The 27,743-nt window shown below is 40.3% G+C and overlaps 1 long non-coding RNA gene and 2 other non-coding genes across 6 annotated transcripts; all 3 read left to right on the forward strand.

The window, feature by feature from the left end:
• The first annotated feature begins 768 nt into the window (after positions 1–768).
• On the forward strand, positions 769–2,743 carry LOC116635831. Of its 4 annotated transcripts, XR_004300216.1 has the most exons (6): positions 769–857; positions 1,254–1,478; positions 1,563–1,626; positions 1,710–1,771; positions 2,076–2,125; positions 2,357–2,743. It is a non-coding gene; the product is annotated as an uncharacterized LOC116635831 (long non-coding RNA). The 4 variants fall into 4 exon arrangements; XR_004300213.1 differs by lacking the exon at positions 2,357–2,743 and having other exon boundaries at positions 2,076–2,347; XR_004300214.1 differs by lacking the exon at positions 2,357–2,743 and having other exon boundaries at positions 833–917; positions 2,076–2,347.
• Positions 1,854–1,923, forward strand: LOC116635921. Its single transcript, XR_004300232.1, has one exon. It is a non-coding gene; the product is annotated as a small nucleolar RNA SNORD50 (small nucleolar RNA).
• Positions 2,193–2,261, forward strand: LOC116635920. The gene has a single exon (XR_004300231.1). It is a non-coding gene; the product is annotated as a small nucleolar RNA SNORD50 (small nucleolar RNA).
• Positions 2,744–27,743: the final 25,000 nt, after the last annotated feature.

Below are 27,743 nucleotides of genomic sequence, written 5' to 3' on the forward strand. Positions count from 1 at the left end.
GCCTTAATTTTCTCCTCTGCCAAATGGGGTATTTACCTCTCAGGCTGGCTGTCTCGGGAAGAATTCTAGGTGCTGATCATATAACTCAACAGCAGTGCCGGGCACAAGGAAGCGCGGGGGTGGGATGGGCCCCAGAAGGGCAGGGACGCCCGCACTGGGGCGCAGCTGGGCCGCGTGTAGCGCGGCGGGCGGGCTCTCTGGGGAGGCGCGGTATTCTCGCCGTGGACCGCAGGAGAAATGCGGCGCTTTCACGTACTTTTTTCACCCGAGCACTTCTGTACGCCAATTTCTCTCTCCGGGCGTGCGGGGGCGAGTGCCTGCCAGCTCGTGCGGCGCCCGCTGGACGTCAACTCCCGCCCGGCGCCGGCCAACTAACCAGCCCGACTTCTCGAGAGGGCAATACGCTGAGGCCGCCCTGCGCTGCAAAATTCAAGTCCACTCCCGGCCCCGAGCCGGCCAATCTGTTCTGGGCAGACTTGGCCCGGAGCAGGCGGTAGTCTCGCCTCCAAACTGCAGCAGTTAGTTTGAATTCTGGCGCCACTCCCGCGCCACGTAGAGCCAGACTCGGGAAGCGACGGATCGCCGCGCGCACCGGGCGCGCACCGGGAACTGAGCGAGCGTGCGGTGGGCGGGCGACGCGCGCACCACGCCCCGGAACCAGCCCCCGAAAGAAAAGAACCGCCGCGCGCGCTCCCGCTCTCTCCCTTCAGGAAACGGCCACGCCCCGTCCTCTCCCACGTCCAATAAACGCGAGGGGGCGGGGCAACCTCGGTCTGGCTCAGGAGAGGCTATAAAGGGAACTGCTGGAGGCGCAGTTCGGTCTTTTACGTCTGGACTTGGGAGGCCCTGAGGTCGTGGTACGTGAGTGGGCGTCGTGGGCGAGTACCCGGGCGGGCGCCGTTGGAGCTGGGGCTGAGGTTTGCTGCCGCACTGTGAGATTTTAGACATTTGAGCTTAGGGTGCTGTGGGTTGGAAAGTTGCACGTGGGAAACACGCAGCCAGACCGCCACGTGTCCTGCGTGGTGGTGGTGGCGGCAGCGGCAGGCTTCGAGCTTAGGCGGGCGGAGGCTGGTGCTGATGGCCACGAGCGCTGCGCGCGGCCTAGTTGATAAGCGCCGACACCCGGCTGGCGGAACCTGGGCGGCGGCGGAAGAACAACAACCATATTCCCAGGATTTGGGGCGGAGAGTTAGTTTTACGAAGAGAGTAAGAGGCCTTTACTAATTAGACCATTGTTTTTTTTCTCGTCGCAGATCAACAGATTATTTGAAAATGGTAGTCTCCGACCTTGTCTGAGATTGAGTGGTACTGTGCCCAGGTGGCGCTGTGTGCAAACCAGATGAGTGAAAGGCAGGATTCTAGTACTGAAAACCTTCGCCTGCCGTTCTGTGAAAATGCTTAGTTTTCCAAAATGTTGGTCCCATGTGGGAGCAGTGGCTCTCAGTGGTGTAACGGAGCTGTTACCTGGAGATGTTGAGGTAAGTACAGTTGAGAGCTTAGAGAAATAAACCTGTTGATACACAGGAAAAGATGATGTATCATTGAAATTTGCTTCTTAATAGATGCAAAGGAGAATTCCAAAACACGTGAGAGAATACTTGCTTGGAACCTGACAATCTTACCCAGGTATGTGTTGGGCTAGTATTTTGATTCAGTATGTTTAGTCCATAATGTAGATTAAGTGAAAAAATTTTTTTGTCCTTGAACAGCGTCCTGGAGGTTGAAGAAGAATAACGGAGCTATAAATGTCACTGACGAGCAACCTTGCAAAGTAAGTTTTGTGGTTTACAAAATCTACTACAGTGTTTCTAGTACAGTACTTCTCTTCTGACATTTCATATGGATTATGGTCTAATCAATGATGAAACCTATCCCGAAGCTGACTACCTGAAGAAAAGCATGTACGGATTCGGCTTCTGAGATAAGACCGATGAGCAGAAACAAAATAATTTTTGTCTGGATTTTATAAATGAGAAGATTCTGTTAGGTTATAAATCTTGTAGGGGGAAAACTGCTACCTCACAATGATGTATTACAGGTTTTGTGTGTGTGTGTGTTTTTTTCTTTGCCAACAGTGAGGGATCGCTGTCTGCCCATGGAAAGAGTTTGCAGTAACCTTCCTAAGGTATAACCCATTTCTGTGAGTGGAGATTTTTTATTCAACAGTTGGTCAGTATTTTGTCCTTGGTCTTAATCTATGATGATCTTATCCCGAACCTGAATATCTGTTGAGAAAACTTAACGGATCTGGCTTCTGAGATAGACCATTATAAGGACAAAGATATTTTTTAAAAATTCTTTTGCTCTTCTGATGTTAATAGTCTTGTAATTCTCAAATGTTTTTTTCCTTTTCTAGGGCTAATGCTACGAGATTTACTTGTATGAAAGACAAGGAAAAGCTCTTCACTTTACTGACATGAGAAGAAAACCTACAAATCAAGACAATATATTGGTTTTTTATTTTTGTAAACAGATTATGAAGCAGCATCAAATCTAATGTATCCATAAGAATTAAGCCATTTCCTTTAACTTTTTGTCACACTGCCCTAGTTACAACCTGTTAAATAGATTACTTGGTAGAACTAGCTCTATTTTACAGGAATGCATAGAAAACTATGTGTTTTTTATGGAGAAGTCTTTGTTTTCAGTTAACCAGACTTGTAATCAGATTATTCTGAATGCTTCACCTTTGGTCACCTGTTTGAATTTAAAATGCATGATTGTAATTAAAGCTGAGTGAAAATTTACAGAGTAATGTGGGGAAATTCTTAGGTTTTTTTTTTTTTTTTTGGACCAATGACTCGGTTTGGGAGTATCAGAATAAGTACAGATCATGTTGGCTTTTTGTAGGGTACTAAATATTACTGGGTTAATGGTCAGCAAAATGGAGAGACTGTTATTAGGGAGAAAAACAACAGGTATCAAAATGATCAGTGATTACTGAATCATGGAATAATTGGTTCTAATGCAATTGTAACTTGAAAGGATGCTCAAGATAGAAAATGTAGAATACTGAAAATGAAGAGAGCACAGCATAACAATTACAGGTCATGGGGGAAGATCAGGGAGTTTAAAGTAGTCAAACACTGCACAGAATGGATTTAGTGTAGACTGTAATAGTATCTGCTCTAACCAAGGTGGTTGGGCCCCATGCATGATCATTTTCCCTAAATAGCTGCATGAATAAGTTGTTCTAAGCCCATACTTACATGTCAGTCAAAATAATAGTATTTTTGTCAGCTTATAAGGAGCTGTCCTTTTCCCTAAAATGTTTTCCTGCCTTAGTGAAAATTCAGTTTCGGACCTATGCAGCTCAAAAGAGGCTCATGAGACTGACAAGCATATTGGGTGGACAGGCACAGAGTGAATTTGCTCAAGTATTAAAGTGGTGTAGAAATTGCACATTGGAAAAAGTTTATTGCAGCCAAACTAAAATATCAGGTATTAATGCCACCACAGAGATCAAGTAATCTAAGTTCCTGCACACTATTAAACTGTTGGTGCAAGGAATTGCAGTGACCATACATGGTCACTAAAATGTAGGGAAATGAACTGCAAGTTGTCTGCAGGAAATATAAACCAGTCTTTTGGTAGGAAGTAAACTGAGACACCAGGATGTGGTCCTTTTAATGAGAGACCTTAAGGCTTGATGAAATCCAGCAATGGGAAGAGCCACTTGGCATAATAGATTACCCATATGGTATCTTGATGTTACCAAGAGCAATCATGGGAAAGCTGTTTTGCCTTAGGACAACCACTTCAAGAAACACCTGAAGATCAGTGGTATAGTGTATATGAAGTGGAGTGGTTTGCAAAATATTAGCTACTGAAATAATTCCTCAATGCTATAAACTCCCAAGTTAAAATGGCTTTGGATTAGTGACCCTGTTCTTAGTTGCATTTATTATTCAAAAACGTGCCTAATTTATATAAACCAGTGTTTCTATAAGATCAGTTTCAATCACCAAGATCTTTACCTAGATACCTTAGTTATCTACATGGCACTTGTTTGTACAGTAAATGTTAGGTGGACAATGAATGATAAAAGTGATTGGGGTCTGCACAAAATTTTCAGGGATAAGTGTCTACCCTTTTGTCAAAGCTGGCAAACATCACTTGAAAACAAGTTGGGAAATTTTGCGTTGGAGCACTCTGACCTCTTTTCCTGCAGTTCTGTTCTTGCTCCCTTCTCACAATTGATCTGGTAATGTCACATTTCTTCAGATGATATAATCCAAATCAAGTTAATGTGTTTGTGTATTGCACTGTACTGGGCTCTACTAAGGAGGTCAGAGGTAAAACGCTTCTGTGTCCTCTCTTAATAGTGGTACAAAATGACAAAATCAAAGGCAAGCTATAATGAAGTACTGTGGGAGAGAAATAATACATGAGGAAATTGAATCAAAACCAACACAAATGTGAGGAATATAAATTTTTTTTTTTTTTAAGATTTTATTTATTTGACAGACACAGCGAGAGAGGGAACACAAGCAGAGGGAGTGGGAGGGAGAAGCAGGCTCCACACTGAGCAGGGAGCCAATGCGGGGCTGGATCCCGGGACCCTGGGATCATGACCTGAGCCGAAGGCAGACACTTAACAACCAAGCCACCCAGGCACCCCAAGGAATATAAATTTTTAAGCATATACACCTGAGCATGATGAATTGGGAATTTGGGTTATCAATTGGGTGGTCAGATATGGGACAAATAAGGTGGAAGATAAAGGCTGAAGTGTTTGGGGGCAACTGTAAAGCTATGGTCATTTGAATTACCTAAAACTTGACTTTTTTTTTCAGTGGGAAGGCATATAGCAGAAAGTGACATAATTTAGTCTGTTTGATTCTGCAGAGTCCACACTTGAGGGGGTCAGGACCAAAAAGGTACAATTTAGTGGAATTAAACTTGAAACATTAACATGTTATAATTAACATCAGCTCCCATTAAAATGGAAAACCTCTAGTAGATCTGGATGACATTTTTCATTCACACAATGGAGATCTTGGCTGTTAGACTCTACTAGCCTTAAGCTTTGTGAATGGTAACATTACAGGTAATACCTTTATATTACCAAAGTAGGTAACTACTAGTTACAACCAGGGACCTTAAGTTACCTGGATAAGGGACTTAATCCTTTGAGCATATGTGCAACTTACAGAGAACAGAGACTCAAAGCCTTAAAGACCTAAGGAATAAAGGAATTTGGCTATAATAGACTGGGATCTGCATGGTTAGGACTGATTTCAGAAGTTGAAAGAGCAAAATCTGTATGTGTCTGGCTTTAGGGGCTTTAGTCAATAGGAGTTCTTTTCTCTGTCTTCCATCATGCTTCCAATTCATCTTCAAATCTAGTAGACTCAAACTTACATTTGGTGCTTTCTAAAATTTGTTCTATTGCCAGAAATCTAATATCCACTGCAGTTGGCTGCCCAATCAAGTGCCCTCTGAATTGATTATGCACCTCATAAATCCTTACTGTTTGCTCAACCTGTATGAAATATTTTGCTTGTGCTCAGGTTTTTAACACCACTTGCCCAGTTAGAATTAGAATCTTTGCTTGAATTCCAGCTTGCTAAGATAGTCTGCTTATCTTTTGCTAGTCCTTCCTCCCTGGGGATGAGACCTTTCCCATCTTTCCTCCCAAAAGCTTGATTCAGGATCCAAGTGGTACTCACAGCATGGTATAGTATTCATAAATGCCTGACTGAATATTGCCACTGCCTCTGGCCTCTCTCCACTCACTGATTCTACATATTTGGATATGTATAGAGATCAAATCAAAGCACAAGGTTGCCATGCAGTTCTGGAAGCTTTATGGACCATCTTTGGGTGGAGGAGAAGGTGTCTTTCCAAAATGAGAACTAGACTCCTCGGTCTCATTCTCACAAGTCCTGGCCTCTTCCTTTACCACTAGCACACTACTAAAGTCCTGGCATGCCATGTGGCTGAGTTATAACAGGAAATAAGGATTTAATCTCTCAGAATCCCAAATTGAGTACAGTATAATCCAACCTATTTGGGAACTTCGTCCTAGTTACGCTTACTCAGTTGATTCCAGGTTTCTTCAAAAGAGTATTAATAATGGAAAAAGCATTTAAGAATACTCAATTTATCATTTGAAGAAAAGATTTACAAATACAGTGTATTATTTTACTGAGGTCAGTAAACTTTTGACCTACCCTTGACTCCTAACTATATAATTGATGCACGATAAATTGTACAGTTTGGTGAGTTTTTCCATTGATATACACCCATGAAATCATTACCACAATCAAAATAATGACTATCCATTTCTCCCAAAAGTGTCCTCTTGTAGAGGCTTAATTTTGAACACCTTACATTTGAGATGGCATCTAATACCCAAATGAAATTTTGAGTTAGGTAGAGAAGTATGGAGTTCAGGGAAGAGATCTGAGCTAGAGAAATAAAATTGGGAGTCATCAGCATGTGGATGGTATATTTAAAGCCATAAGATTAGATGAGATCACCAAAGAGTGAATATAAATAGAGAAAAGAAGTGGTCCAAGAGTTGAGTCCTGGAACATTCCAAGAGTAGGGGATTCCAGGTTTAGTTGAAATCCTGGAGATTATTTTGTGCCAAGGGACAAAAATTGGGAAGCGGAAATGTGTTGTCAAGTCCAACTGCCATATCAAGAACAGAAACTAGATGAAAAATAAAGGAGTTTTGGAATGAAAAGCAAGGATGAAACCTAGCAAATAATTGCTTTGGCTGTAGGGCTGGAGATAGCCTTGATTTAATGCAGAGACTTAGCACAGAAATTGAGGGAGTTCATATCTGAGCACAACTTTGTAAAGTATCAGGCAAAATAGTCTCCAGGAAAGAATGAGATAAGGAATTTAGGATGTATGATAGGGTGTTCATCAAGACACTGTCTACTTAGGTGGAGTCAGCTACAGGCAAGTTAGAGATTTGTCTTAAAGTGCTAAAGTGCCTGCTGAGGCTGAAAATTACCAATTTTAATAGTTAATCAGCATAATTCTTACTATTTTATGGGGCTTATCTGCCTGGGAGAAGAAAGTGGATCAGTGAATTAATCCAAAATTAGGAATAAACTGGCCAGGAGGAGCAAAATAATGACAAGCCAAGGGAATTGAGGATGTAGGTAAAACTGTTAAAATTACTAACCTTGAGATCCAGGCTGATTAGGGAAAAAACAAAAAACAAGTGAGGGTCCCAAGTAAGACAAAATCAGACGTACGATGGAAAAATGCTGATGAAAACTAGGTAAAATAAGGTCCTCTCCACTTATACTAAAAAATGACCCATAGCATGGTGTATTCTGATTGTTGAGTTAGCTCTCTCTGGCCCTGGAATGTGAAGTCTTTACAAGAAGAAACTGTACCCTTTAATCTCTTAAATTCTGCCTAAAACAATGTAATGGCTCCTAGAAAAAATTGTCTCAGTGGAATTCAATTTGTATATTTAGGGCAATGATGATGTGATTTAACTTCTCCAAAAGGGGTAAAAGAAAATAAGAAAAACTGGAAGGCATTAAGGACAAATATATGTGTCCCCCAAAATTCATATGTTGAAGCCCTAATTTGGGGGTGGCTGTATTTGGAGATAGAGCCTCAAAAGAAGTAAAGGAGTTTAAATAAGCTCATAAGGGAAAGGCTCTGATCCAGGAAAAAATAAAATAAAATAAAATAAATAAAAATAAAAAACAAACCACCAGAGAGCTCACTCTCTGCCTCTCCCCTACCTAGCACATCCACAAAGAAGAGGTTGCATGACCACACAATGCGATGGTGGCCACCCACAAGCCAAGACAAGAGGCCTCAGAATGTTGGACTTCCATCCTCCAGAACTGTGAGAAAATTCATTTCTATTGTTTAAGCCACCCAGTCTGTGATATTTTGTTATGGCAGCTCTAACAGACTAAGAAGCAAAGGATAAATGGCCACTGCTATAATTTTGAGAGTTTATATTTAGCTAAAGAATTATGAGTAATAACTATGAAAAAAGCCCATGCAATGTAATCCCTCTGGTTTTATATATTTTCCCTTTAGGTTTCTATTTATTAAATTGGAACTACATCTACAATGTGCTTTCTTATTGAATACTAACAAACACAGCTGCCAGTCACAAAGTTTCCTCTCCACTTGTTTCATCATCAAGTTCAGTTTTTTGAGAAATAGATAATTTTTCAATAAAAAAAGTATTACTAAAGAGGGATGCCTGGCTGGCTCAGTTGGTAGAGCTTGCAACTCTTGATCTTGGGGTTATGAGTTCAAGTTCTACATTGGGCATAGAGCTCCCTTAAAAAATAGAAACTAGGGCGCCTGGGTGGCTCAGATGGTTAAGCTTCTGCCTTCAGCTCAGGTCATGATCCCAGGGTCCTGGGATCGAGTCCCGCGTTGGTCTTCCTGCTCAGCGGGGAGCCTGCTTCTCCCTCTGCCCCTCTCTCTCTCTCTCTCTCTCATGAATAAATAAATAAAATCTTTTAAAAAATAATAATAATAAAGTAAAAATATAAAAAATAAAAAATATATATCAGAGAAACCAGAGATTGAAATGAAACTATCTCAGATAGAAAGTGAATGTTGTCTGAAGTTGTATGCTTCACAGGAAAACCTTTTTGACATAAGTGAGATTACTTCTTTCATAATCACCTCACGTAACAAAAAATGGTTTAGACTTACTAAGTAGTTCACAGTCTCAAATTTTTTTTCAAATATTGTTAAAATGTCTGTGCTACCTAGAGAAATCTATACATTCAATGCTATCCCTATCAAAATGCCATCAACTTTTTTCACAGAGCTGGAACAATAATCCTAAAATTTGTATGGAACCAGAAAAGAGCCCAAATAGCCAAAGGAATGTTGAAAAAGAAAACCAAAGCTGGTGAGATCACAAGTCTGGACTTCAAGCCCTATTACAAAGCTGTGATCATCAAAACAGTATGGTACTGGCACAAAAACAGACACACAGATCAATGGAACAGAATAGAGTATCCAGAAATGAACCCTCAATGCTATGGTCAATTAATCTTCAACAAAGCAGGAAAGAATATCCAATGAAAAAAAGACAGTCCCTTCAACAAATCGTGTCGGGAAAATTGGACAGCCACATGGAAGAACGAAACTGGACCATTTCCTTACACCATACACAAAAATAGACTCAAAATGGATGAAAGACCTAAATGTGAGACAGGCATCCATCAAAATCCTAGGGGAGAACACAGGCAGCAACCTCTGTGACCTTGGCCACAGCAACTTCTCTCTAGACACATCTCCAAAGCAAGGGAAATAAAGGCAAAATGAACTCTTGGGACTTCATCAAGATAAAAAGCTTTTTGCACAGCAAAGGAAACAGTTGACAAAACCAGGAGACGACGGACAGAATGGAAGACGATATTTGCAAATGACATATCAGATAAAGGGCTAGTGTCCAAAATCTATAAAGAACTTACCAAACTCAACACCCAAAGAACAAATAATCCAATCAAGAAAAAGGCAGAAGACATGAACAGACATTTCTCCAATGAAGACATACACATGAAAAAGTGCTCCACATCACTCGGCATCAGGGAAATACAAATGAAAACCACAATGAAATACCACCTCACACCAGTCAGAATGGCTAAAATTAACAAGTCAGGAAACAACAGATGTTGGCGGGGATGCGGATAAAGGGGAACCCTCCGACACTGTTGGTGGGAATACAAGCTGGTGCAGCCACTCTGGAAAACAATATGGAGGTTTCTCAGAAAGTTAAAAATAGAACTACTGTATGACCCAGCAATTGCACTACTGGGTATTTACTCCAAAGATACAAAGGTAGTGATCCAAAGGCGCACCTGCACCCCAGTGTTTATAGCAGCAATGTCCACAATAGCCAAATTATGGAAAGAGCCTAGATGTCCATCAACAGATAAATGGATAAAGAAGATATTGTGTATACACACACACACACACACACACACACACACACACACACACACACGTATATAATGGAATACTACTCAGCCATCAAAAAATGAAATCTTGCCATTTGCAATAACATGGACAGAACTAGAGGGTATTATGCTAAGCAAAATAAGTCAATCAAAGAAAGACAATTATATGATCTCAGTGATATGTGGAATTTAAGAAACAAAACAGGATCATTGGGGAAGAGGAAAAAATAAAACAAGACGAATTCAGAGAGGGAGACAAACCATAGGAGACTCTTTTTTTTTTTAATTTTATTTAATTTTATTATGTTATGTTAATCACCATACATTACATCATTAGTTTTTGATGTAGTGTTCCATGATTCATTGTTTGCGTATAACACCCAGTGCTCCATTCAGTACGTGCCCTCTTTAATACCCATCACCAGGCTAACCCATCCTCCCACCCCCTCCCCTCTAGAACCCTCAGTTTGTTTCTCAGAGTCCATAGTCTCTCATGGTTCGTCTCCCCCTCCAATTCCCCCCCTTTCATTTTTCCCTTCCTACTATCTTTTTTTTTTCTTTTTAAGATATAATGTATTATTTGTTTCAGAGGTACAGGTCTGTGATTCATCAGTCTTACACAATTCACAGTGCTCGCCATAGCACATACCCTCCCCAATGGAAGACTCGATTTAATCATAGAAAACAAACTGAGGGTTGCTGGAAGGGAGGTGGGTGGGGGATGGGGTAACTGGGGGTCGGGCATTAAGGAAGTCACGTGATGTAATGAGCACTGGGTATTATAAGACTGATGAATCACTGACCTCTACCTCTGAAACTAATATGTTAACTAATTGAATTTAAATTAAAAAATTAAAATTAAAAAATTAAAAAATACCCCCCAAAAAATAAAATAAAATTTCCTTTTTCTACATGAACATTAGGATTGTAGTAAGTTTTAAAACTTATTTTTTGTAACTGATAGGTCATACCTATCATAATTTTGTTCCCTATTTAATGAAAAACAATATAAAATAATGATACTTTCACTTCTTTTATTTTTCACAGTACTTTGACATATATCATCTCTTACAGAAACCCTGGAAGGTAGATAAAGTAGGCATAATTTGGTATTCATATATTTTATATGTGATAAACTAAAATTGAGATATTTAAAATATAGGCTGGTTAAGGTCTAGATCACTGGAAGGAATGATTTCATCATTTTCTGTATTTTGCACATAAAAATACTGTTTTTTAGTTTGGGTACTACATTTAAGAAAAACACTGACAGACTAGGAGGTATCCAAAGAAAGAAGACAAAGGCTCTGTAAACAATTCATTCTGGACAATATTTTAAGGACTTAGAAATATTTAACCTAAAGAAATGAAAGTCAAGGGAAAATATGATGGCGATTTCATATTTGAAAGTATATCAGGTGGGATAAAAGTATATTAATAATCCCATGTAGTAGGTACTATTATTATGCCCATTTTACAGATGAGGAAGTTGAAAGTGAACTAAGTTGAAACTTAGTGAAGGTCACATAGGTCACATAGGAAGTGGAGGAATTGGAATTTAATATCTGGCAGTCTAAGTCCAAAGATGGTGTTCCTACCCCCACTAAATACCTCCCCCAAAGGAGTAGTTAAATGTTTCTCTAAAAGGCACAAAGGAGGTTGATGAAATAAATAAATAAAAAGAGGCAAACCACAACTGAACCTAAAAATGAAGTTCCTAATATGAGAATGTACAGCCTCCAAATCGTAGTCTCCTGTCAGTGTGAGTTGGAGAAAGGAGGCTGGCTCTAATCAACTTCAAAGACCCTTTCAAGTCTAAGTTCAGATTCTTCACTTGCCCAAGTTAACCCAGCTAGTTAATGACCAAAATGACAATCGACATCCTCTATCCCTTTCTCAGTCCAGTGTTCAATCCACTAAGTATAGTGCCCCAGTTTTTTTCCAGTGGCAATGTAAATTTCCTCAAAATTCACTCATCTGTGGGAATGGGTAAAATCACATTAAATTTTACTAGCTCAATGCCCTTCTGTTGACACAGAACCTCTAGCCCCTACAAAATTCCTTCATAGAGATTCTGGAGTCCCCATTAGAGTATCTCACATGTATTCACAAATAGGCCTCCTGATGTCCTTCCTGATATTCTGCCTATTACTGTGGCCCCTCTGTTGGGTACCCCCACACATCCAGTGCCTCCCACAAAACTTCAAAGTCTCCTTTCTTGCTGACACTATCATAGTCCAGAGGGGTGTTATCTTCTGATATCCTTCCCTTTGGTGCTATGCCTCATAAAGTAGAAATCTGTGCAGTTCCTACTGTCAGCCTTTTGTCATAGACATTTTTCCATCAAGGGCACCTGGCTGGCTCAGTCTGTAGAGCATGCAACTCTTGATCTCCTTGGGGTCATGAATTTAAGCCCCACATTGGGAGTAGAGTCTACTTAATAAAGTAAAAAATAAAAACGTACATTGGTGTTTTTCCATAGCACTGAGACCTGGTCCCTATAGTCAGGCTTGGGTTTAGTACTTTCCTGTCCTTCTCCTCTGCCCCATCTCTGATCTCTTCCTAGCAGACTCCTACCCTGCAATTCATCCTAAGAACCTGGAAGGCTCAGTCTCATGAGTCCAGACAAATCTGAATCTCAGATTAGGCTTAACCCTGCTATGTCAATAGTAGCCTGAAATCCACGTGTTGTTGTTTTTTTTAAGGTTTTATTTATTTATTTATTTATCTATTTATTTATTTATTTATTTTAGGTAAACTCTATACTCAACCATGGGGCTCAAACTTACAGTCCTGAGATCAAGAGTCACACACTCTACCAACTGAGCCAGCCAGATGCCCCCAAGTAACTTTAATCAACTACTTTTATACAAAAATGTTGCTAATAGTTGATAATTTAATTACATTAGAAGGAACATGGACATTAAGCGTATTAAACTTCTCTGGGGCAATAGTAAGGTGTATTCTTTGGGGTACATCTCAATTCTCATCTTTTAGTTTTATCACTGATGGAGACTCTCAGCTTATATTGCATTTCTTTTTCAAAAATGAGTGCATAGGGGAGCCTGGATGGCTCCGTCAGTTAAGCATCTAACTTTTGACTTCGGCTCAGGTCGTGATCTCAGGGTTGTGAGATCAAGCCTTGTGTCAGGCTAGCATGGAGCCTGCTTAGGAATCTCTCTCTCCCTCTCTCTCTGCCCCTTCCCCCACCTCTCTCTCTTTCTCTCTCTCAAAAAAAAAAAAAAAAGTGAATACACAAACATTGCTCAAAGCCAGAAATGTCAGGCTAGTTTTGAAATTCATGGACTTGTCTCTACATTCTACATACCTGGATATAGCTCAGTTTCTTGATGGATGTTGTATGCTTTAAATTGTATCTCTTCCTTTGAGATTGAACCTGATAGGTTAGGTGTGTGATGATTCAGAAATATGCTAAAATTTATTCATTTGTTCATCGAGTAAATAGGTAGTGAATAGCTACCATGTGCAGCTACCGTCTGTCCTAAGCACTAAAGATATAGCAGTAAACCAAACAACCAAAATCCCTGCCCTTGTGTAGTTTATATTTTAGGAGGAGGGGAGGAATACTACATAATAAATACTAACATTATAAAGTATATGAGAAAATGAGAAATGATATGAAAAAAATAGAACACAGGACATTGGGAATGGGTTTGGGGACGTAAGTAGTATGATTTTAAATACAGTTGACAGGATAGAATTCCATGAGGTTAAGCAAAGACATGCAGGGGATGAGGGATTGAGCTATGCACATATCTGGGAAAAGGACATTCCCATGGCAGCAGCCCAAAGACCGAAACATGTGTGGTAAAGAAAGAGAAGAAATAGGCCATGCAAATCATGTAGAGCCTTATGGGTCATTGAAAGGATTTTACTCTGAGTAAAATGGGAACCACTGCAAAAGAAACACAGAAACTTGAAGTGTGATTCATACGCATCGAAACCTTTGAACCCTACCCCCTAGGGCCTGGATCGTGGTCTCTATCATTTACCACTAAAAGGAAACAGGATTTAATGAAGAAATGACTGATTATACATCTGAGGCAAGAAATGTACAAGATGAATCTGGTGCACCTTGCTGGAGCAGAGAGCAAGAAAGGTACCAAAGACTGCTAGGATTGTGTTAAAAGAACTCAGTAGCCAACCTGGAGCATCTCCTACCATACAAAGATGTAAATTTAGACTATTACCAAGGATAAGAACTACAATAGTTTGACATACATAAAATATGTTCAAATCTGTGAATTCATAATGATACCTAAACAAAACAAAACAAAACTGATTTTTTTTCTTTTTTTTTCAAGATTTTTTTTATTTATTTATTTGAGAGAGAGAATGAGAGAGAGAGAGAGCATGAGAGGGGGAGGGTCAGAGGGAGAAGCAGACTCCCCGCTGAGCAGGGAGCCCGATGCAGGACTCGATCCCGGGACTCCAGGATCATGACCTGAGCTGAAGGCAGCCGCTCAACCAACTGAGCCACCCAGGCGCCCAAAACAAAACTGATTTTGATGCTGTTAGAGGATGCTGGTGAACCAACTCATCACTTTCAGAACTGGCAGATAAAGGGACTTTCCAACACCACCTGTAGTAACGGATAATCAAATAGAAGGTAAGTTTCTCCTTATTGATGTATCCTAGCTAATAACTGAAAAAGATTAACATAATTAGAATGCCACCATTTTGCAAACATCTAACAAATTAATGTATCTAAGCAATGATCATTAATGGCTGCTAGCATTAAGAAAAAGAGAAGCAACCTTAGTATAAGTAATTGATTGGATGTTCTGGGGGCATGTCAACAATATACAGATACTTTAAGATCCACTTTCCACAGGAAATATGTTTAAATAATTTTTTCCATAAAATGTGATATATTTATCCTAAGATATTGGCACTTTCCATTCATTGCAACAATGTCACACGTCTGCAAGATCTCTGATCAGTCTCCCCAGAAAGAGTTCCTTAAATGAATCTAATAAAACTCTAGAAAACTAATTATTAACATGAATAGAATAGCATGAGATTTATTACTTCAGCTTTAGCTGCATCTTGGAGAGGTGTGTTTGTTACAGACACTTCAAACTCTTCTATCAACTAGTGATATCAGTCCTGCCCATATTATTGTTGTCTACCTTAATAAAGAGCCATATCTCACACATATCTCAGAAAGTAAAATATGCTCAATACCATACTAATGTTTATTCTAGATTTATGGTTCATAGATGATTCATATTATAGTACCCCAAATTTCTTTGAACATTCTTCTTGATATAGAATAAATACAACCTCTAAAGTTAGATCCAGTGAAATCCAAATATAAGAAACTGTCTCCTATGCAATTTTGTTTGCCATTTACTAGGAATTTAAATTATTTATCAATTTTTAACTCTCATAAAGAACAATCTGCAGAACACAAACTTCCAGAGTAAGTAAAATATACGTTTTCAACTTTAGGCATGGGTTCTGGCATGTTTAAATGTATTTAATATCCTAAAGGCTATATTTTCTTTTTTCTTTTTTGACTATTAAAAACTTATAAAAAGGGCGCCTGGGTGGCTCAGTCGTTGGGTGTCTGCCTTCAGCTCAGGTCATGATCCTGGAGTCCCAGGATCAAGCCCCACATCGGGTCCCCTGCTCAGCTGGGAGCCTGCTTCTCACTCTCTCTCTGCCTGCCGCTCCCCCTGCTTGTGCTCTCTCCCTCTCTCTGTCAAATAAATAAATAAATAAATATTGAGTAAAAAAAAATTCAGGATAACAAACCATAGACAATATAATTCAAATTTTATTAATATTTATATCTGGAAGCACCTGGGTGGCTCAGTCGGTTGGGCATCTGCCTTTAGCTCCAGTCATGATCCCAGAGTCCTGGGATCGAGCCCCTCATCGGGCTCCCTGCTCGGCGGGAAGCCTGCTTCTCCCTCTCCCACTCCCCCTGCTTGTGTTCCCTCTCTCGCTGTGCCTCTCTCTGTCAAATAAATGAATAAAATCTTGTAAAAAAACTTATAAAAAATATTATAAAAATATATCTTATAAAAATGTAAAAAGAAAGAAGATATTAAAAGTAAAATTAAAATAACTCATAATTCCACAAGTTAAAGATAACCACTGTAGGGGCGCCTGAGTGGCTCAGTGGTTGAGCGGCTGCCTTCAGTTCAGGTCATGATACCAGGGTCCTGGGATCAAGCCCCGCATCGGGCTCCCTGCTCCGTGGGAGGCCTGCTTCTCCCTCTTCCACTCTCCCTGCTTGTGTTCCCTCTCTTGCTGTGTCTCTCTCTGTCAAATGAATAAATAAAATCCTTAAAAAAAAAAAAAAAACACTGTAAAAAATGTTTTATTTCTATATGCAGATATAAATTTTATTTTATTTTAAAGATTGTATTTATTTGAATTAAAATGCTTCTGGTAATCTATCTTCTCACATCCATTTGCCATTCTAGTCCATACTGCAACCCAACTGGTACCCTCTCTCCCAATCTTTTCCACTGCCCAGTCTACAGGGGTAAGAAACTACCTGACATCCTTAACCATGTACGTTCCTTCCAGCTCCTTGCCTTAAGTAGAATCTACTCCATCCTTGAGCACACCACTTCCCTTTGCATCGTCTTTTTTTTTTTTTTAAGGATTCTCCACACCCAATATGGGGCTTGAACTCAGGACCCCAAGATCAAAGGCCAAATGCTCTACCACCTGAGCCAGCTAGGTGCCTCTCTTTGCAGGCTTCTTAAGCTATTTCCCTCAGGTGAGAAAGTTAAGGTCAATATCTTCCTTGCATCCTACTGCCACTTCTTGACAATTATTCCTTCATCTTTATGTACACCCCTGATTTAAAAAAAAAGATTTTATTTATTTTGGGGGGCCTTGGGACAGAGGGAGAGGGAGAAAGAGCCCCAAGCAGCCTCTGCACTGAGCATGGAGTCCAAGGCGGGGCTGTATATCCCAGGACCCTGAAATCACGACCTGAGCCCAAACCAAATGGGATGCTCAACCAACTGTACCACCCAGGTGCCCCCCTCCCCTGATTTTTTTATGTTCATTCCACCTGACTTGCCACCCTTTGTCCTGCATTAAGGCAATTATTTTCCAACTGTCTAGTTACTGCCTTTTACTAATTTTGAAGAGTTCAGTACCAGGTGTGCTGTGCTATTCTGTACCATCTGTTTCCAGTGTCCACACATCAATATCCAAACAATTTGGCTTCTCAGTTCTTTGACTTCTTCTATTTTCTCCCCTCCACACCCAGCATTCATACCTGCGATCCACTGGCCTTCAAGGAGCCATGATGGAATTCAAGGGATCTATAAACTTGGGCAGAGAAAAATCTGTATCTTTATTTTCACTAAGGATTAACTGAAATGTAGCATTTCCTTCAATAATAAAGGTAGGCAATATACCACTGAATTACTAGCAGTATCTATGGCTTTATCACCATAGAAAACACAGCTATTTTTATATACATTGCATTACAGTTACTTTCACATACAAATACTTAAGAATTTCACGTATGCTTATTTCTACCTAGAAATTATGGTTCTTTTTAAGCCTGACACTAGATCTTGTTGTTTAATGCAAAGAAACACATTATCTTAGTCTGTTCAGGCTGCTATAACAAAATACCACATACTAGGTAGCTTATTAACAACAGAAATTTATTTCTCACAGTTATAGAGGCCAGAAGTCCAAGATCAGGGTGCCAGCATGGTTGGGTGAGAGCTCTCTTCCAGGTCACAGCTTCTCATTGTATCCTCACATAGTGGGTGGGAGTGAGAGAGCTCTTTGAGGTCTCTTTTAGAAGAGCACTCATCCCATTCATGGGGGCTCCACCCTCATGACCTAATCATTTCCCAAAATCTGAACCTCCTAACACTATCATGTTGGTGTTAGGATTATGACATGTGGGTCCTGGGGGAACACAAACATTCAGTTCATGGCACATAGACATTGCTGTAGCATTTGTTTAGTTTGTTCAAAGATTTTTATAACTATATTTTAAAGGTTTTTTAAGTAAAAATTTCATTTATTTATTTGAAAGAGAGCGAGAGAGCATGTACATGAGCCCCGGGGTGGGGAGGGCAGAGGGAGAGAGAGAAACAAACTCCCTGCTGACCGGGGAGCCCATGGGGCTCGATCTCAGGACCCCGAGGTCATGACCTGAGCTGAAGTCAGACATGTAATTGACTGACCCACCCAGGTGCCCCTATAACTATATTTTAATGTAAAGGTTTTTTGGTTTTTTTTTGAAGATTTTATTTATTTATTTGACAGAGAGAGACACAGCAAGAGAGAGAACACAAGCAGGGAGAGTGGAAGAGGGAGAAGCAGGCCTCCCGCGGAGCAGGGAGCAGGATGCGGGGCTCGATCCCAGGACCCTGGGATCACGACCCGAGCCGAAGGCAGACGCTTAACGACTGAGCCACCCAGGCGCCCCTAATGTAAAGGGTTTTATATATAATCCTACATATTTTGTTTTATACACTTAAAAATATTTTTTGAAAAGTGGTCCATAGGCTTCACCAGAGTGGCAAGTAGTCCATGGCTCAAGTAGTTAAGAACCTCTGCGTTATACAATAGTCCCCCTGTATCTGCAGGGATACTTTCCAAGACCCCCAGTGGATGCCCAAAACCATGGATAGTACAAAACCCTATACGTGTTATGGCTTTTCCTATACATACATACCTATGATAAAGTTTAATTTACGAACTAGGTGCAGTAAGAGATTAACAACAATAACGAAGGGGCACCTGGCTGGCTCAGTCAGTAGAGCATGCAACTCTTCATCTTGGGGTTGTGAGTTGGAGCCCCACACTGGGTGTAGAGATTACTTTAAAAAAAATCTTTTAAAAATTTTAAAATAAAATAAAAACAATAATAACTTATAATAAATAGAACACTTATAACAATACTGTAATAAAAGTTATGTGAACATGTTCTCTCTTTAAAATACCTTACTGTACCGTACTCACCCTTCTCATGATGATGTGAGATGATAAAATGCCTACATGATGAGATGAAGTGAAGTGAATGATGTAGGCATTGTAACTGAACCCACAGAAAGTGAAACTGTGGATCAGGTGGAAGTACTGTATATCAAATATACAGTACTTGTGTTTAACTTCCCTTCCTATCTAGCCTAATTCCAAGACTCAGCAGTGGTCCTCTTGTGCCAGTGTTCCCAATTCCCTCACCCCTATTGTCTTTCCTTGGCACTATCTGGCGAAACCCCAACTATCTGCGCCAGGCCTTGCCTTGCTACAAAAGTCACACAGCAGGGCAGACTTATGCCACCACACAATTCATGGTCTCTACCCTCAACCAGCCCCTCAGTGCTTCAAAGGAATCCTCTTTTCCCCTGTTAGTTTTCTTCCCCATTTTAGACTTCGTTTCTGCACCATACCTCTTAATTCCTCTCTCCCCCTACCTCAACTTTCTCCTCACCTCAGCAGAGATTTCACCTCCCTTCCCTCTTCATGGAGAACTTTAAAGACTTCAGCTGACACAATTTCCTGATGCCAGTCATTATACGTAGCCACAGTTTTTCCTTCCCTCTCACAACAATGGAATGGCGTCCTCCCCTGTCTAAGGCAAATTCATCCTCCAGTTCTACAAATCACATTCATTCATTCAACAAATACTGAATCAAGACTCCCTATGTTTGTTATAAGTTATATCCATCCTCCCCCTGCAAAAAAAAAGAGACCTGTTGAAGTCCCAAACCCCAGTACCTCAGAATGTGACCTCATTTGGAAATAGGGTCATTGGCAGATGTAATTAGTTTAGATGGGCTGGACCTCCCACCCCGATCCAATATGACTGGTGTCCTCATAAGAAGATGGTCATATGAAAGCAGAGACACAGAGGGAATGTCATGTTGCAATGAAGGCAGACATTAGAATTCTGCACCTGCAAGCCAAGGAAAGCCAAAGATTGTCTGCATGCTACCAGAAGCTAGGAAGAGGCAAGGAAGGTTCCAGAGGGAGCATAACCCTGCCAACACCTTGATTTCACTTGATTTCACAGTTCTAGCCTCCAGAGCTGTGAGACAATAAATTTCTATTGTTTTGAGCAACCCAGCTTGTGGTGCTTTGTTAGATCAGCCCTCGGAAACAAATATACTGTTGTAGGCTCAAAACAGTAAACAGAGCAATGATTCCTGGCCTGTTTGTGGAGCTTACCTGCCCTCGTTGGAAACTAGATATAAAAATAATCCCCTTTTTCTCCTCTATCTTCAACTTCTCTCTTCTGGCTCCTCCCAACTTTAAGTATCCAGTATCTCTTTCTCTCTCTTTTTTTAAAGATTTATTTATTTATTTGATGGGGGTGGGGGGGCAGGGTGCAGAGGGAGAGAGAGAGAATCTCCAGCAGACTATTCACTGAGCACAGAGCCTGATGCAGGGCTAGATCTCAAGACCCCGAGATCATGGCCTGAGCCAAAATCAAGAGTCAGATGCTTAACCAACTGAGCCACCCAGGGCCCCAAAGTATCCAGTATCTCTTTACATAGAAATTAAAATATCCCTGGCCTTCACTTTCCTTTCTGACAGGTTATCTCTTGTTCCTCTTTTATAGCCACATTTCTTAAAGTAGTCATCTCCAGTTGTCTTTATTATACTGATCTCCCACTCACACTTCAGCCCTTTATATTCTTACCTTCGTCCTCACTATTCCACTGAATTTCCCTTTGCCAAGGTCCCCAGATGAACTTGTCACTAAAGCCAATGGAACCTTGACTTTCCTCCTTGCTTGATCTCTCAGCAGCATCTGACCATGTTGACTACTTCTCCTTCCTGAAATGCTCTTTGCATTTGGTGTCTGTAAAGCTATTCTCTCGTATCGTTTCCCCACATTTTGTGACTGCTCCTTCTCATATTCTTTTGAAGAATTTCTTCCACATAAATGTTGATGTTTTTTAAGATACTAGGCTGGGTCCTTTTCTTACTTTGCACACTCTTCCTAAGCAATCTCTTATTTCCTTGGCTTTGTCACAATCTGTATGTGGAGGATTTCCAAATCAATAGCTCTAGTTCATAGCTCTTTCCAGAGATAGAGATCTGAATATTCTATTGTCTATAAACATCACTACCATGTGATACGTGTACCTCAAATGGAACACTTTTAACCTTCCCTCCATTCCAGTTCTAACATTCCCAGAAAATGACATTTCCATTCTTCCCATTGCCAAAGCCATTCCTTGGACTCATTCCTAACTCCTCTCTCCTTTATCCCTCTACAACCAAGCAATCTACACATGCTACTGGTCTGGCAGTCCAAATATTTCTTGAAACTACCTGCTTTCCCCCAATTTCAAGGGTACTCCTTTAGTATCAACCAGTATTCTCTCTCATCTCAATTATTATACCACCCTCTTTATTGCTCTCAGGGCCAGTGTCAGGGGCAGACGACTTGTGCAATCATACAGGGCCCTCACTCAAAAGAGCCCCTCACTTGGTTTCATGTTCTAAGGTTTCCATCTTGAAATACTTAATACTTTTATCTTTGAACTTATATTTTTTAAGTGAAGTCCAATAGGAGTCCAATAGAGCATATGTGTGAGCGGAGGAGATAAAGGCAATATGCATGTCTGTCATTTCTTGCCATTCTATTTCTATATAGTGGCCACAATGCCTCATGAGCACAGAATTCCAGCAGACCCACCATGTGTGCAAGTTCAGTAAGGCTCAAATGAGTACAAGGCAAGAGTGTTAGTCTGGGTCAGCAAAAGAAAGCCATGGTTTCCACTGGGGAATCAGAACTTGTTTTGAAGGCAGAAAGAAGGCAATGGCATTCTAAGAAACATCAATGACCAAGTACCCCTATGATACCCTTTTTTGTTTTTATTTTATTATTATTATTTTTACTTTTTATTTTTTATTTTTTTTTAAATTAACATATAATGTATTATTTGTTTCAGGGGTACAGGTCTGTGATTCACAGCGTTCACCATAGCACATACCCTCCCCAATGTCCATCCACCCAGCCACCCCATCCCTCCCACCCACCTCCACTCCAGCAACCCTCAGTTTGTATTCCTGAGATTAAGAGTCTCTTATGGTTTGTCTCCCTCTCTGGTTTCGTCTTGTTTCATTTTCCCCTCCCTTCCCCTATGATCCTCTGTCTTGTTTCTCAAATTCCACACATCAGTGAGATCATATGATAATTGTCTTTCTCTGATTGACTTATTTCGCTAAGCATAATACCCTCTAGTTCCATCCACGTTGTTGCAAATGGCAAGATTTCATTTTTGATGGCTGCATAATCTTCCATTGTATATATACACCACATCTTTATCCATTCATCTGTTGATGGACATCTAGGCTCTTTCCATAATTTGGCTATTGTGGACATTGCTGCTATAAACATTGGGTGCACATATCCCTTCGGATCACTACATTTGTATCTTTGGGGTAAATACCCAGTAGTGCAGTTGCTGGGTCGTATGGTAGCTCTATTTTCAACTTTTTGAGGAACCTCCATACTGTTTTCCAGAGTGGCTGCACCAGCTTGCATTCCCACCAACCGTGTAAGAGGGTTCCCCTTTCTCCACATCCTCACCAACATCTGTCATTCCCTGACTTGTTAATTTTAGCCGTTCTGACTGGTGTGAGGTGTTATCTCATTGTGGTTTGGATTTCTATTTCCCTGATGCCGAGGGATGTGGAGCACTTTTTCATGTGTCTGTTGGCCATTTGGATGTCTTCTTTGCAGATGTCTGTTCATGTCTTCTGCCCATTTCTTTTTTTTTTAATTTTATTATGTTATGTTAATCACCATATATTACATCATTAGTTTTTGATGTAGTGTTCCACGATCCATTGTTTTCGTATAACACCCAGTGCTCCATGCAGTATGCGCCCTCCTTAATACCCATCACCAGGCTAACCAATCCCCCCTACCCCTCCCCTCTAAAACCCTGTTTGTTTCTCAGGTCCATAGTCTCTCATGGTTCATCTCTCCCTCCAATTCCCCCCACATATTTTTCCCTTCCTTCTCCTAATGTCCTCCATGTTATTCCTTATGTTCCACAAATAAGTGAAACCATATGATAATTGACTTTCTCTGCTTGACTTATTTCACTTAGCATAATCTCCTCCAGTCTCATCCATGTTGATGTAAAAGTTGGGTATTCATCTTTTCTGATGGTTGAGTAATATTCCATTGTATATATGGACCACATCTTCTTTATCCATTCATCTGTTGAAGGGCATCTCGGCTCTTTCCACAGTTTGGCTATTGCGGACATTGCTGCTATGAACATTGGGGTGCATATGGCCCTTCTTTTCACTACATCTGTGTCTTTGGGGTAAATACCCAGTAGTGCAATTGCTGGGTCATAGGGTAGCTCTATTTTTAAATTTTTGAGGAACCTCCACACTGTTTTCCAAAGTGGCTGTACCAACTTGCATTCCCACCAACAGTGTAAGAGGGTTCCCCTTTCTCCACAACCTCTCCAACATTTGTTGTTTCTTTCCCTGTCCATTTTTGCCATTCTAACTGGTGTAAGGTGGTATCTCAATGTGGTTTTGATTTGGATTTCCCTGATGGCTAATGATGATGAACATTTTTTCATGTGTCTGTTAGCCATTTGTATGTCTTCTTCAGAGAAGTGTCTGTTCATCTTTTCTGCCCACTTCTTGACTTGATTATTTGTTTTTTGGGTGTTGAGCTTGAGAAGTTCTTTATAGATTTTGGATACCAGCCCTTTGTCTGTAGTGTCATTTGCAAATACCTTCTCCCATTCTGTGGGTTCCCTCTTTGTTTTGTTGACTGTTTCCTTTGCTGTGCAGAAGCTTTTTATCTTGATGAAGTCCCAAAAGCTCATTTTTGCTTTTGTTTCACTAGGTTTTGGAGATGTATCCTGAAAGAAGTTGCTGTGGCCCATGTCAAAGAGGTTACTGCCTATGTTCTCCTCTAGGATTTTGATGGATTCCTGTCTCACATTGAGGTCTTTCATCCACTTTGAGTTTATCTTTGTGACTGGTGTTAGAGAATGGTCGAGTTTCATTCTTCTGCATGTGGCTGTCCAATTTTCCCAGCACCATTTATTGAAGACACTGTCTTTTTTCCATTGCATGTTTTTTCCTCCTTTGTCAAAGATTATTTGACCATAGAGTTGAGGGTCCATATCTGCGTTCTCTATTCTGTTCCATTGGTCTGTATATCTGTTTTTGTGCCAGTACCATACTGTCTTGGTGATCACAGTTTGTAATATAGCTTGAAATCAGGCAACGTGATGACCCCAGCTTTGTTTTTCTTTTTCAAGATCACCTTGGCGATTCGGGGTCTTTTCTGATTCCATACAAATTTTAGGATTGTTTGTTCCAGCACTTTGAAAAATGTCATTGGAATTTTGATCGGGATGGCATTGAAGGTATAGATTGCTCTGGGTAGCATAGACATTTTAACAACGTTTATTCTTCTGATCCATGAGCATGGAATATTTTTCCATCTTTTTGTGTCTTCTTCAATTTCTTTCATGAGTGTTTTGTAGTTCTTAGAGTATAGATCCTTTACCTCTTTGGTTAGGTTTATTCCGAGGTATCTTATGGTTTTGGTGCTATTGTAAATGGAATCGTTTCTCTAATTTCTCTTTCTACAGTTGCGTTGTTAGTGTATAAGAAAGCAACTGATTTCTGTGCATTGATTTTGTATCCTGCCACATTACCGAATTGCTGGATGAGTTCTAGTAATTTGGGGGTGGAGTCTTTTGGGTTTTCCACATAAAGTATCATGTCGTCTGCGAAAAGAGAGAGTTTGACTTTTTCTTTGCCAATTTGAATACCTTTTATTTCTTTTTGTTGTCTGATTGCTGTTGCTAGGACTTCTAGTACTATGTTGAACAACAGTGGTGAGAGTGGGCACCCTTGACATGTTCCTGATCTTAAGGGAAAGGCTCTCAGCTTTTCCCCATTGAGATGATATTCGCTGTGGGTTTTTCATAGATGGATTTTATGAGCTTGAGGAATGTTCCCTTTATCCCTATACTCTGGAGAGTTTTAATCAGGAAACGATGTTGTATTTTGTCCAATGCTTTTTCTGCATCAATTGAGAGGACCATATGGTTCTTCTCCCTCCTCTTATTAATGTGTTCTGTCACATTGATTGATTTGCGAATGTTGAACCACACTTGCATCCCAGGGATAAATCCCACTTGGTCATGGTGGATGATCCTTTTAATGTATTGTTGGATCCTATTAGCTAGGATTTTGTTGAGGATTTTGGAATCCATATTCATCAGGGATATCAGTCTGAAATTCTCCTTTTTGATGGGGTCTTTGCCTGGTTTGGGGATTAAGGTAATGCTGGCCTCATAGAATGAGTTTGGAAGTTTTCCTTCAGTTTCTAATTTTTGAAACAGCTTCAGTAGAATAAGTATTATTTCTTCTTTGAATGTTTGGTAGAATTCCCCAGGGAATCCATCAGGCCCTGGACTCTTGTTTTTTGGGAGGTTTTTGATCACTGCTTCAATCTCGTTACTGGTTATTGGCCTATTCAGGTTGTCAATTACTTCCTCTTTCAGTCTTGGCAGCTTATAGGTTTCCAGGAAGGCCTCCATTTCATCCAGATTGCTCAGTTTATTGGCATATAGTTGTTGATAATAATTTCTAATAATTGTTTCTATTTCCTTGGTGTTAGTCATGATCTCTCCCCTTTCATTCATAATTTTATTAATTTGGGTCCTTTCTCTTTTCTTTTGGATAAGTCTGGCCAGTGGTTTATTGATCTTATTAATTCTTTCAAAGAACCAACTTCTAGTTTCATTGATCTGATCTACTGTGTTTCTGGTTTCTAATTCATTGATTTCTGCTCTAATTTTAATTATTTCTTTTCTAATGCGTGGCTTAGGCATCGTTTGTTGCTTTTTCTCTAGTTCTTTAAGGTGTAGAGTTAGTTGGTGAATTCGGGATTTTTCTATTTTTTTGAGTGAGGCTTGGATGGCTATGTATTTCCCCCTTAGGACTGCCTTTGCAGTATCCCATAGGTTTTGGACCGATGTGTTTTCATTCTCATTGATTTCCATGAATTGTTTAAGTTCTTCTTTGATTTCTTGGTTGACCCAAACATTCTTGAGCAGAGTGGTCTTTAGCTTCCAAGTGTTTGAATTTCTGCCAAATTTTTTCTTGTGATTGAGTTCCAGTTTTAGAGCATTGTGGTCTGAGAATATGCAGGGAATAATCTCCGTCTTTTGGTATCGGTTGAGACCTGATTTGTGACCCAGTATATGGTCTATTCTGGAGAAAGTTCCATGTGCACTCGAGAAGAATGAGTATTCTGTTGTTTTAGGGTGGAATGTTCTGTAAGTATCTATGAGGTCCATCTGGTCCAATGTATCATTCAAAGCTCTTGTTTCCTTGTTGATTTTCTGCTTAGATGATCTGTCCATTGCTGAGAGTGGAGTACTGAGGTCTCCTACAATTAATGTATTGTTATCAATATGACTCTTTATTTTGGTTAACAGTTGGGTTATATAGATGGCTGCTCCCATGTTGGGGGCTTGGATATTTACAATTGTTAGATCTTCTTGTTGGATAGACCCTTTAAGAATGATATAGTGTCCTTCTGTGTCTCTTATTACAGACTTTAGTTTAAAATCTAATTTGTCTGATATAAGAATTGCTACCCCAGCTTTCTTTTGAGGTCCGCTGGCATGGAAGATGGATCTCCATCCCTTCACTTTCAGTCTGGATGTATCTTTGGGTTCAAAATGAGTCTCTTGTAGGCAGCATATGGATGGGTCCTGTCTTTTTATCCAGTCTGCAACCCTGTGCCGTTTTATGGCAGCATTCAGGCCATTCACATTGAGAGTGATTATTGAAAGATATGAATTAATTATCATCATGTTGCCTGTGAAGACGTTGTTTTTATAGATTGTCCCTGGAAATTTCTGTTGTAGATCACTCTTGGGGTCTTTCTCCTTTTATACAACCCCCCTTAATATTTCTTCCAGGGCCGGCTTAGTGGTCACATATTCTTTCAGTTTCTGCCAGTCGTGGAAGCTCTGCATCTCTCCATCCATTCTAAATGAAAGCCTTGCCGGATAAAGTATTCTTGGCTGCATGTTCTTCTCATTTAGTACCCTGAATATGTCTTGCCGGGCCTTTCTGGCTTGCCAGGTCTCTGTGGATAGGTCTGACGTTATTCTGATGTTCCTCCCTCTGTACGTAAGGAATCTCTTCCCCCTAACTGCCCTTAAGATGGTTTCCTTGGTTCTAAGATTTGCAAGTTTTACTATTACATGCCGGGGTGTTGGCCTGTTTTCCTTGATCTTAGGAGGAGTCCTCTCTGCCTCTAGGACTCGAATGTTTGTTTCATTCCCCAGATTAGGGAAGTTCTCAGCTACAATTTGCTCAAATACATCTTCTAGTCCTCTCTCTCTCCACTCCCTCCGGGATTCCAATTATTCTGACATTGGAACGCTTCATGGTGTCACTTATTTCTCTGATTCTATTTTCATGGCTTCTGAGTTGTTTTTCCCTGGCCTCCTCTTTTCCCTTTTTATCTATTATATTGTCTTCCAGGTGGCTTATTCGTTCTTCTGCTTCAGTTACCCTAGCTGTTAGATTATCTAGATTGGATTGGATCTTATTGATATCATTTTTAAGTTCTGCCAATTCAGCTTTCATTTCTGCCCTTAGAGACTCTATGTTGCCATTAATTGATTTCTCCATTCTAGCCATTGTCTTCACAATTGCTACCCTGAATTCCATCTCCGACATCTTGGTTATATCTGCATCCATTTGTAAATCTGCAGTATAAGTCATAATCTCTGAGTCTTTTCTATTTTGGGGGCTCCTCCTCCTAGTCATTCTGTT

This window comes from Phoca vitulina, unplaced genomic scaffold, assembly GCF_004348235.1.
Source record: "Phoca vitulina isolate PV1807 unplaced genomic scaffold, GSC_HSeal_1.0 scaffold11, whole genome shotgun sequence".
NCBI classification, from domain to species: domain Eukaryota; kingdom Metazoa; phylum Chordata; class Mammalia; order Carnivora; family Phocidae; genus Phoca; species Phoca vitulina.